This window comes from Cervus elaphus, chromosome 19 (assembly GCF_910594005.1).
Source record: "Cervus elaphus chromosome 19, mCerEla1.1, whole genome shotgun sequence".
NCBI classification, from domain to species: domain Eukaryota; kingdom Metazoa; phylum Chordata; class Mammalia; order Artiodactyla; family Cervidae; genus Cervus; species Cervus elaphus.
The window spans coordinates 44,014,825-44,027,777 of record NC_057833.1 but is presented as its reverse complement, the minus strand read 5'-3'; the positions used below and the strand labels follow the sequence as shown (position 1 = coordinate 44,027,777).

At 38.5% G+C, this 12,953-nt stretch overlaps 1 protein-coding gene across 2 annotated transcripts in view; it reads left to right on the top strand.

Annotated features, from left to right (window-relative positions):
- The window catches only part of FGF12 (fibroblast growth factor 12), a 585,576-nt gene that overhangs the window by 168,547 nt on the left and 404,076 nt on the right, over positions 1-12,953 (top strand). The window lies entirely within an intron of this gene.

Here is a 12,953-nt window from a genome sequence, read left to right as displayed (position 1 = left end):
GAATTCATGTTCAGTTCCGTTCAGTTCAGTAGCTCAGTTGTGTCTGACTCTTTGTGACCCCATGAACTGCAGCATGCCAGGCCTCCCTATCCATCACAAACTCCCGGAGTTTATCTAAACTCATGTCCATTGAGTCGCTGATGCCATCCAACCATCTCATCCTCTGTCATACCCTTCTCTTCTTGCCCTCAATCTTTCCCAGCATCAGAGTCTTTTCAAATGAGTCAGCTCTTCTCATCAGGTGGCCAAAGTATTGGAGTTTCAGCTTCAGCATCAGTCCTTCCAATGAACTCCCAGTACTGATCTCCTTTAGGATGGACTGGTTGGATCTCCTTGCAGTCCAAGGGACTCTCAAGAGTCTTCTCCAACACCACAGTTCAAAAGCATTAACTCTTCTGTGCTCAGCTTTCTTTATAGTCCAAATCTCACATCCATACATGACCACTGGAAAAACCATAGCCTTGAATAAACGGACCTTTGTTGGCAAAGTAATGTCTCTGCTTTTTAATATGCTGTCTAAGTTAGTCATAACTTTCCTTACAAGTTAGCCAGACTCAAAAGTCAGGAGTCTTTTCCACTATACTACTCTTTTCATCATTTAGGAGGCAATGGCTACAGCTAGCTAATTTTATCCAACCTCAAGTTGGAGAAATATTAAGCTTTTCTCTGTTTTCTTTGGGTAGACTCTGTTCAGGATATATAGATCCTTATGCCTTGAGTCAGTCTGGTTGGACCACTTTTCTTGTCAAAATCTCTGAGACCTAATTTATCTCAGAGAATGTAGCCATGTGGTTCAATTTCCTTTGCCCAATGCTTAAATATTCTCTAATGGTGACAGGAAACTCACTAAGAGCAGAAACAAGTAACTTCAGTTGTGGGAGAGGTGGAAGGACAGAAAGATTTTCTGATATTGGGTTGAGAATTGTCTCCTTAAAATACCAGCATCTTGCCCTAAGCTGGCTGGGTGACTGCCACATTGAACAATTAAACAATATTTTGTCTATGAAAGAGCTCTCTGGATATATTATGGATGATTTTACTTTCTTCTGGGAGTTAATTTCTCTACCTGTTACAATTCCAATCTCTTTAACATGTGTCACTTGGTCAGTCAGTTCAGTCACTCAGTTGTGTCCAACTCTTTGCAACCCCATGGACCTCAGCATGCCAGGCTTCCCTGTCTATCACCAACTCCTGGAGCTTGCTCAAACTCATGTCCATTGAGTCGGTGATGCCATCCAACCAACTCATCCTCTGTCATCCCCTTCTTCTCCTCCTTTCAATCTTTCCCAGGTCAGGGTCTTTTCTAATGAGTCAGTTCTTCCATCAGGTGGACAAAATATTGGAACTTCAGCTTCAGCATAAGTCCTTCCAATGAATATTCAGCACTGATTTCCTTTAGGATTGACTGGTTTGATCTTGAAGTCTACTCTCAAGAGTCTTCTCCAATACCACAGTTCAAAAGCATCAATCCTTCAGCACTCAACTTTCTTTGTTGTCCAACTCTCACATCCATACATGACCACTGGAAAAACCATAGCTTTGACTAGACAGACCTTTGTCAGTAAAGTAATATCTCTGCTTTTAAATATACTGTCTAGGTTGGTCATAGATTTTCTTCCAAGGAGCAAGTGTCTTTTAATTTCACGGCTGTAGTCACCATCTGCAGTGATTTTGGAGCCCAAGAAAATAAAATCTCTCACTGTTTCCATTGTTTCCCCATCTATTTTCCATGAAGTGATGGGACTGGATGCCATGATCTTAGTTTTTTGAATGTTGAATTTTAAGCCAGCTTTTTCACTCTCCTCTTTCACTTTCATCAAGAGGCTCTTTAGTTCCTCTTTGCTTTCTGTGATAAGGGTGATGTCATCTGCATATCTGAGGTTATAGATATTTCTCCTGGTAATCTTGATCCTAGCTTGTCCTTTATTAAGCCCGACATTTTGCATGACATACTCTGCATAGAAGTTAAGTAAGCAGGGTGACAATATACAACCTTGACATACTCCTTTCCCAATTTGGAATCAGTCTGTTGTTCCATGTCCGGTTCTAACTGTTGCTTCTTGACCTGCATACAGATTTCTCAGGAGGCAGGTAAGGTGGTCTGGTATTCCCATCTCTTGAAGAATTTCCACAGTTCCTTGTGATCCACACAGTCAAATGCTTTAGCATAGTCAATGAAGTAGAAGTAGATGTCACCTGGTCATCCTCCTCTAGACAGGGGCCAGCACTAAGGACGGCAGTGGGACAGGATTCACAGCTTTGTTAGAAGGCAAAGATCTCATGAAAGGTATGTACATGATTGTGAAGGATTTTCTATGGAGGAAAAAAAGAGCTATGGTCATGGAGGAAAGATTTTTCCTGGATTATTGGAACATTATTCCAAAATTGCTGTTGAAGACTGTGTGCTTTAAGACTCTCACTGCCCTTTTACTGTGGATGCACGTGATAATGTCTCCTGAAATCCAGTGCCAGGGAAAATGTGTTTGTCATGATGAACTGATATACTTGTCTCGATAATTAGAGCTTATACACATGTAGTTGTGGGGCTAGAGTGCAGTGTTAGGTTGTACCTACACGAGGGGGCAACTGGTAGTATTTGTTTCCTCAGACAGCTATTGTTGGCACGGGAACGTCACGCAGTGCTACACTGCAGGCTGCCGATCAGAACGCTGGTCAGCTGTTCTTGATCATCATGGGGTCTTTCTACTAGGTGGGGACGGAGGGTAGGATTTTCTTCAGACATATTTTGGTGGATCCATTGTGAGTCTTGGTATCTGCTCACTGGGGATTCAAGTTGTCCTCAAGCTTCTTCATCTGACTTTCCATCCAGTCCCCAGGAGCAGGAAAAGTCAAAGCCCAGACAAGGTAATTGTGGTAATGGTTCCAGAAATAGATGTCTAGCTCTTACCTAGACTTACAGACTCATCAACTGAAACAGATCACAGAGGTTGGCTGTTTTAATACCCCCAAAATGCTGCTTAGTTTTGTGCCTAATATCATACAACTATTCCATGTGAAAAATGATACCATATGTGGAAAATCCATATTTGATTTATTAATCTTGTGATATAGGAATTATTTAGGGTTATTCTTCAACCCTCATAGCCAGAATACATACAATATGCTATTTCTATTGTTATTCATATTATGGGAAGTATTTTATTCATTTCTTATTTGTCTCCTTTTAAAATATCCCCCAAATTCCTTTATTACAAAAGGAGTCAAACTATCATTTCATATGACAGTCAGCTAAATTACCAAAATAAACCATAAGATCATAAACAGCATAAGGTTAAAGTTAAGCTGGAACTCAAAGGAACTACACTGTATCCCCTCAAATTTAAATAATAGGATACAATTTAAGTTTAGAGATATGTTCTCTAATCTCCAATATTAGAAAAATAGTTATTCCATTCACCTAAATATTTAATATAAGAATTATTTATCTTTATTCATAATAATTATTATGAGTCATATATTAATTCATTAAGGAACCCTCAATTGTCTGCAGAGTACTAAAAAGAATATAAACTAAGAAGACACATTTCTAACCCACTAAAGAGCATAAAGCCTGCTTCTGGAAATAATTCAAATATGCTTAAATAATTATAGAAGAATAAAGAGTGTAATATATGAGAGAGTTAATTTTTTAACTTTTATTTTCTTAGCACTACACTAATCTAAAATTGATATCTTTGAAGTCTACTCAGACTTGAACTTGAATGAAAGCTAGTTACTATCCTGCTTATTATTTTTCTCAATTGTGGCTGACTCTTTGAGACCCCATGAACTGTAGCCCACCAGGCTCCTCTGTCCATGGAATTTTCCAGACAAGAATACTGGAGTGGGTTGTCACTTCTCAGCCTTGCTAGAAAATATTTAACCAGAAAGATAGGTTCTGAGTAAAAGTAGTTTAATAAAAAACAAAAAATGGTCATTTTGTAAAAATCCAGGTTTATAGAGAGAAACAGACATACGTCATAATGCTTGCTTTGTCAATAGTTTTGTTTTGGGTAGGCTTGCTTAATTTATTTACCCTTTTGAGGAAAATACACTGCTAGGTATCACAGTATGCAAAGGCAAAGCAAACACAGGGTTGTATCTTAAGGAATTTCTAGTGCGGAGGAAGAAATAAACAGCAGACAACAGAGGGAAGATGAATCTTCTGACTTCAGGCTCTATGGAAGAGTTGATATTTGAACTGGCCCATGATGGAGCTGAATAAATTAGAAGAGATGCAGAGGATCTACTTGGCTACAGAAAGAAAATTAACAAAAGCTCAAAAGTTCAAAGATCTATATGTTCAAGTAAAGCACATGCAGGCTCACAACCCATTCTCTACAGTTTCTAAGAAGCTCTGAAAATCGTGTTTCCTTCTTAAGTTACAGCAAACTTGTGGCACAACTTGACCTGAGCTGACACGAGGCTGTTTATAATCTTTGCTTACTCCACTTGTGAGAATCTTTGTAAATTTTGCTGCAGAAATATCAATGCTTTTTTATTATAAGTCCTGCTCCAACATACAGAGATTTTGCTAATACTTTAAACATTCACTGTACTACTTTTTAAAAATACCACCTTGTGTCCTCAAAATCCAAATTACAATACATACTCAGTAATAGGTATTTCAGATATGGAATTGTGAACTTGAAGTAATTATATGTGATGGGATACTGGATAAACTGTGGTCAGAAAGCTAGGTAACAATTGTGCCAGTTTTTGAATGTCAAGATAAAGATGTTGGAATTTCTTTTTTAGGCTATAAAGGAACCATAATAAACTTTTGAAGAAGGGAGTGAAATATTCAACAATGTTTTATCAAAAGTTGTTTTGTATTCCTGAGCACACACGATTTTAAATTTCTTTCCCCAAACAATTGTGAAACTAGGGATATTTTCCTTTGACTAAGATAATGATGTCAGATGAAATATTTTGAAAATGGATATATACATCCATCCTTTATTTCCTTGTGAAGGTGCTTGGGAGAAATAGGGTTAGAGAAAGCAATTTAAGATTGTGAATGAAGCTTGCTAATACAGCTTGTTCCACATAAGTGCTGCCCAGGTTTGATGTCCCTAAATGACTGTTTTGAAAATGCAAAAATTGCTTGGGAAACCAAAAAACCCCATCAGAAGCAAAAATTTATTTATTTGTGTAAGAACACAAATTCCCTTGAAAACAATGTATTCTAATTAGATTAGGAAAATGAATTGAAAAATTAAGGATGTATATGTGCGTGGTGTGCCTTTGTGTGTGTGTGTGTGTGTGTGTGTGTGTGTGTGTGGCTGCAAAAGTTTGGGAATTAAAAAACTGACTCTGGAAATTACCCATCCCAGTCTTTTTTTTTTCTTAGAATATCTGGATACTTGGTTGATCTCTCACTTTTCCTAAGCTTGTAAAAATTGACCCTAGAACCTCAGGAATAAGAGTCTATTTTATTTCCATTTTTAAACATGTCATTTGAGGGGCTGGAAGCATTGGTAGGTCTATGTAGTAAAACTGTAAACTGGTACACTTTTCAAAAAGAGTACTTGGTACTGCCTTGGAGATACTGCTTAATCCACTTCCTGGAAGTAGAAGTGGTATATGAATCCTTAGAAGTCTGTGCAGAGAATCAGGAAATTCCATCCAATCCATAGTTGATGCTTTTCTAGAAAATTTCTCCATTTGACTTCAGAAAAACTGTAAATAACAATAGCATGTTTACAAACATTTTATGGCTTTCACTAAGATCCAAGAATGAAGCACATATATTGGGTCATGAAAGAAGTATTTGTTGATGTTGTGACCTTAAGAGTATTTGCCATTATAATAAATTTTTTAAAAAATGACTTATATACAGCAGAAACCAATACGTCATTGTAAAGCAATTATCTGCCAATTAAAAATAACTTAAAAAAATTGCTTATAAAAATAAAAAGATGCTGTTTTTTTTAAAAAACAAATAATATTTATTTCTGATTTTAAAAGTCTTCAACAATAGTTGTAGAAAATTTAACGCAAAGATGCAGGAATAGAAATCAATGATAATGTCTATTGAGTGTTTCAGTGCTCCCCAGGCACTACATCTCTAGCTTCACATACATTATACTGTAGCCCGCCAGTCCCCTCTGTCCATGGGATTCTCCCGGCAGGAATACTGGAGTGGGTTGCCATGCCCTCCTCCAAGGGATCTTCCTGACCCAGGGATTGAACCCTCATTTGATAGTAGGCGGTTCTTTACCCTGAGCCACTGGGGAAGCCCTGTATTCTGTTGCTTCCCCTCGACTGCCAGTAACCACCATACTCACCCTTGGGAAGTAGCCACGGGCACATTTTTGTGTCTATGCTCACAGACTTTTTTACCCACATGTATATGTGTGTGTGTGTGTGTGTGTGTGTGTATACATATATATATATTTAACATATATGTAACAGTTGAAAGCTTGGTGCTGGCTGTTTTTTCACCTTCAATGTTGGTCTTTTTGATAGTTGTACCTATTGACTAATAAAATGGCTAAGGCATGATTTTGGTGCTTGCTAATCCAGAATTTAGCCCTAATGCTGAGTGTCTAGGTGATACCTTGGATTAAAAATGACAAATAAATAAACAGAAAACACTCTCTGAATAAGCGGGCATCATGCTAACACCTCCTCCTAAGCAGAAGCTACTTATATTCCTCAGCACGAGGTGTCAGTGACGCATCAGGCATGTGGTGGAGAATGGAAGGGGGACTGATTTTCCATATTTTCTCTTCATTTCTTTGCTTGTCAAGTATCAAATTCTGAAATATTGTTAATAACCTTAAAGCCTTAGAATCCATCTTTAATAAAGATGTTTACATTTACATATTATAAGTTTTATATATAGGAATGACCAGTGGGTGATTTATATCATGTCCTGATTTTAAAAAAACCTCTTGTAGAAATGTTCCAATCCTTATGAATCAGATCGAAGATCTTGGGGTAAAGGAAATAAGAAACTCTTATTTGTGAGGAGTCTATAAGTGCTAAACTCTGCGTAAAACTCACTTCTCCTTTATTTCTTTCATGTTTTGTTGCCGCAAAACCTCACTTTATAAATGAGAAAAATGAAGCTCAGAGAAGTTCATCTGTGCTTGAACACACTCAGCTGGTAACACTGGGACTTGAGCTGAGGAACTTACAGCTCTGAGATCTCCAATATTTCCTGTGAGACCACTGTAAAGATTGACAGTTATAATCTGTAGGACTTGGAGTGGCCTTCCATTCAAATAAGAAAGGCAACTAAAATGAAAGAGAAAAAGGAAAAGGAATCATCACTTAAATTAATTTTGTAGTTACATACCATCTTGCTGGACTTCCCTGGTGGCTCAATGGTAAAGAATCTGTCTGCAATGCAGGAGACTTGGGTTCATTCCCTGGGTGGGGAAGACCCCCTGGAGGATGGCATGGCAACCCACTCCAGTATTCTCGCCTGGAGAATCCCATGGACAGAGGAGCTTGGTGGGCTAGTCAATAGGGTGGAAAAGAGTCGGACAAGACTAAAGCGACTGAGCACACACGGACACACTATCTTTCGGAGGCCCGATTATTTTCCTTATAGAATTTTTAAAAGCTGCTATGTGATTCAGCTATTATAAAATTCACCCCCTGTAAAGTGTACAGTTGAGTGGTTTTCTATATTCCCAAGACTGTGCCACCATCATCACTGTCTAATTCCAGAACATTATATCCACCCCAAATGAAATTTTATGTCCATTAGCTATCATTTCTTAGAGTTTTGATGAAGCAAAAATCCTCAAAACCTTTCTTCTAAAAATCCAATTTTCTAAGTTTCTTTCCTTAAACAAAAACAGTTCCTAATTACCTATATAGCATGTAGCATAGAAGTTATAGAAATAATCTCACATAACGGATGATTGATGTTGCTGTTGCTGAATATATCTTTAACTTGAAAAAGATTATTAATGGCTAAGTTTTCCCAAAGTGATCAATGTCAGAAAAGCGCCCCGCACCGCCACTATCATTACCACCATTAATTGAGCACTCTTTGCTAGGCTCTATGTAGAGATATTTTATTTGATTATTAATAGCCACTCCATTGTGCAAATGAGAAAAAATTTAATTTGGAGAACTGACATCACCTATTAAATGTCTGGGTTGAGAAATAAAGCCAGGTCCATTCTGATTTGAAAGTACAAGTCTTGTCCACTGTGCTTTCCACCAAGTGAGAAGAAATGGATCCAAAGAGAACATAGCTCTAAGATGAAAATAATATTTGAATCTAAATGAAAAATTTACACAGGCCCAGATGCCAAAGAAGGTTATCTAGTGCTAGCTACTGGAAGCTTTATCCCCAAATTTACACATCCAAAGGACTGGGTACTTGCATAAAGCTATAGAAACCAGGTATTTCTGATCTTTCCATTTTTCATTATTTGATAATTAACCTGTCAAGCCAGAAAGGGAAACAGTTGTGCAGTGTGGAAGTATGAGTCATTTCTGATGGGTACTACAGAAACCTCTTCTCCTAGGTTTTGGTCTGTTGGTCTTCCAGGATGATTGTGCTAGATTAGTTAATGAAACTGTTCCAAATGCTGCTTTTCTCCTGGTCTCAGTTTCTTTTCACTCCTATCAAGACCTCCTTTATTTTTCTCAAGCTAAAAATCATTAGGTGGGTGTGTAATTTACTTTCAGGAAGGATCGAATGCATGACACATGTTGTTTTTGTTTATAATTTCCACGTAAGTTTATAATAAATTTGACTAAGGCCTTATCTGCAGATGAACTACAGTATACAGTTAACTCAGTCTTGAAAGTAACCTACAACACTGGGTGAAATATTCATTCAATTCAGCAGCTAGTTATTGACCTTCCTTATGTACTGAGCAGAGACTATGTATGAAGGAAGGTAGTATTTCATGGTTAATAAACCTCATAATTACCATTTCCTTTCCATTCTTTCTTGTACACTGGATTCTCAAATACTGGCATCTTTGACATCTGAGTAATTGGGAAATGGTATCTTTTTGTTGCTATATTTTGTAGTTCTTTATTTTTAATTGAAGTGTAGTTGATATATAGTGTTATATCAGTTTCAGATATACAACATAGTGATTCAATAGTTTTACAGATTATGTTTGTTCCATTTAGGGCTTCCCAGGTGGTGCTAGTGGTAAAGAACCCGCCCGTCAATGCAGGTTAGACTTTAACAGGTCCCTGGGTCAGGAAGAACCCCTGGAGGAGGGCATGGCAACCCACTTCTGTAGCCTTACCTGGAGAATCCCATGGACAGAGGAGCCTGGCAGTTTGCAGTCCTTAGGGTCACACAGAGTCGGACATGACTGAAGTGACTTAGTACACGTTTCATTAAAATTATAAAATATTGGCTCTATTTCTTGTGCTTTACCATATATCCTTGTTGTTTATTTATTTTATACATAGTAGTTTGTACCTCTTCATCCCCTACCTGTATCTTGCCCCTCCGCCTTCCCTGTTCCTACTGGTAACCACTAGTTTGTTCTTTTTACGTGTAAGTCTATGTTTGCTCAGTAATCTTTATTCATTTGTTTCATTATTTTAAACATAAAAGTGATCATGTACAGTATTTATCTTTAATTATGTCCCATTTGTGTCATTTGCCTTAGGAGCCAGGTCCAAAAAAGATTTTTGTCAAAGAGTGTTCTACCTATATTTTCTTCTAGGAATTTCATGGGTTTTGGTAGTCTTACATTTAGGTCTTTAATCCATTTTGAGTTTCCTTTGTATACCAGTGTGAGAAGGTGTTATAATTTCGTTCTTTCACATGCAGCTGCCCAGTTTTCATGTGCGTGTGTGCAAAGTCACTCTAGTCATGTCTGACTCTTTGCAACCTTATGGACTGTAGTCCCCCAGGTTCTCTGTCCATGGGATTCTCCAGGCAAGAATACTGGAGTGGGTTGCCATTTCCTCCTCTAGAGCATCTTCCCAACCCAGGGACTGAACCCGAGTCTCTTATGTCTCCTGCACTGGCAGGCAGGTTCTTTACCACTAGTACCACCTGTTTTCTCCTAGACTATCCAGTTTTTTAATATTGATGAACTTTTTAGTTTGAGCTTATCTGGGTCCTTTATCTCTCCTTCAATTCTGAATGATAACCATGTTAAATAGAGTGTTCTAGATTATAGGTTTTCCCCTTTCAGCACTTTAAATATATCATACCACTGCTTTCTGTCCTGCAAAGTTTATATCAGGTGCAAATGTTATCCCTTGTACGTGGAAAATTGTTTTCTCTTCCAGCCTTTAGAATTTTCTCTTTAACTTTTGTCATTTTAATTATGATAGCTCCCCATATGAGTCTGTTTGGACTCTGTGCATTCTGTACCTGGGATATCTGTTTCCTTCTTCAGATTGGGAATTTTTGGTTTGGGAATTTTTTTGGCTATCATATCATCAAATACATTTTTAACACTTTCTCCCTCTCTTCTACTTCTGGGACTGCTATGATGCAAATGTTAATATCTTGATGTTATCCCAGAGGTCTCTTAAACTGTCCTCCCTTTTTTCTTTTCCTTTTTTTTGCTCTTCTGATTAGGTGATTTCCATCATCCTACCTTCCAAATCACTTATGCATTCCCCAGTATCACCTTGGCTGCAGTTATTCCCTTCTATCATGTTTTTATTTATTAGTTCTTTCTGGTTCCTTTTTATATTTTCTGCTTTCTTGTTAAATTTCTCACTGTGTTCATTTGTTCTTTCCCCAAGTTCAGTTTGTATATTTATTACTAAGGCTTTGCACGCTTTATCTCTGTTTTATTAGTTGGTTTTTTCCCCAGGGTTTTTTTCTTGTTCTTTTATTTGAAATAAATTCCTCTGCTTTATAAGCTTGTGTAACTTCCTCTGTCTCTATGAAATAGTTACCTATTCCTGTCTTGAAGGGGTGTTCTTGTGTGGGAGCATCCCTCTGCAGGCTGTGTGTGCCCAGTGACTTTCATGGCAGAGCTGGATGAGGAGTGAGCAGGGATCACATCTTCCCCTGGGGTGTGATGCAGTTATCACTTTGCTGGGAGGTGGGACTGGAGATGGAGGACGGAAGCCAGGACTGGGTGTGAGCTGGTTTGCTCCTATTCTCAGTGGCTGCCACCATCCAGTAGGGGGTGAAGGAAGGTCCCGAGGTGCCGGAGCAGAAGCCTTGAGGGTTAGGTTTGAGCTGATTCTCTTCTCTTTGGGCGCACACTTCCCCCTCTCCTGGCAACAACACCTTTACCCCAGAGGGGAGCTTTGCCCGAGCTCGAAGGGCTTGATTGGGTGCCTGGTGTGGGCTAGGGCAGGCACTGGCATGGTCCTGGCACAGCAGAGTTTCCAGAGAGCTTCTAATCACTGCTGCCAAGAACACCAGCAAAGGCTGCCCTCACCCTGTTCAGATGAAGTGCTGGGCCCAGCTGGCCCTGTCCCCCTCATATGTGCAGTCTCCTTGGCAAGGCAGCAAGCCATCGCCCTGCCCGGGAGCTGCTCCAGATCTGAAGGCACCAGGACACACACTGGGGCAATCGCGGGATTCTGGCCAGAGCCCTGAGCGGCGTCAATCTGTTCCTCCCCCCTTCCCGGGGAATAAACAAGTGTGTGCGCGCTCTTCACAAATGAACTCTAGGTGTCCCGTAGCTCTTCTATTAGCCCCACTGGTTTTCAAACCAGCTAAGGAGACTCATCTTTTTGGAGTCAGATCCCAGGGCTGACTTTCTGGAGTCAGGCCGTAGGGCTGGAGTGCCCAGAATGTGGTCAGAACCCCTCACCTCAGGGAGACCTCTGAGTCTGTGATATCCCTCTCTTTTACTGTGTCCCGGCCCAGGGGCATGGGTCCCAAGTTGCTGGTTTCTCTTCCCTTCCTACCCAATGCCCTGTATATCTTCCTTGTAGTCCTGATTGTAGAAGAGTCTTTTTGCTAGTCTCCAGCTTGTTCTCATCGAGAAATGCTTCTTGGGTAGGTGTATTTTTGATATGTTCATGGGAGGAGATGAGCTCAGGGTCCTCTCACTCCATTATTTTGATTTCTTCCCCTGTAATTCTTTATTATGAGTGACTCTTACGACTTTTCACATGTTTAAAAGTGCATTATATCTCTTACATTGCTCATATCTTTAAATTCTTTGTAGGTTATTATTTTCTAAGTTAATGTACAGCTGAAAATATTTTCCCCAATGGAAAGCTCACAGTAACAGTCTCTATATTGTTTCATCAATATTAATGGACATTAATATTTGGTATTAATTTGAATATTAATTTTATTTCATTAATATTTAATAAATAAATTACTTATTACATGTTCTAAGTACTAAGATATAAAATAATTAAAGAGAGATATATTTAAATGTCTAGGTAAAGGTGCTCATAATCTCTTAGGGAATATATACATTTGCAGGCAGAATAAGATAAATTCTATGATAGAGGGACTACAGTGTGTTAGGAGCTCAAAGGAAATTGTGATTGATTTGAGGAACAGGGGAGGATACATTAGAGAAAATTTTCCAGAAAAGCACTGTGGCCTTTGTCCTCAGTCTGAAAGAATCTGTGGGATTTTTAGGATCAGAGAAGTGTTCAGGTGTTAGGACTGAGGATACCTATTTGGAAATGTGACCCTATTTTGGTAATGAGCTTTGATAAATAAGCAAACATTACTTCCTTGAAATTCATAAGTATTAATGTTTTCTTTCTCTGTTTTGGTCCTCCTATAGAGGGTGCATCTGTATTTGTAAATTATCTGTCTTCTTACTATATTGATCCCTTTATAATTATATAATACCCTTCTTTGACTTTTATCACAGTCTTTGTTCTAAAGTCTATTTTCTCTGATATGGACAAAATTTGCATGGAATATCTTTTTCCACTCCTTTACTTTTTTTTTTTTTTTTAAATTTTTTTATTAGTTGGAGGCTAATTGCTTCACAACATTTCAGTGGGTTTTGTCATACATTGACATGAATCAGCACTCCTTTACTTTTGATTTGTATGTGCCC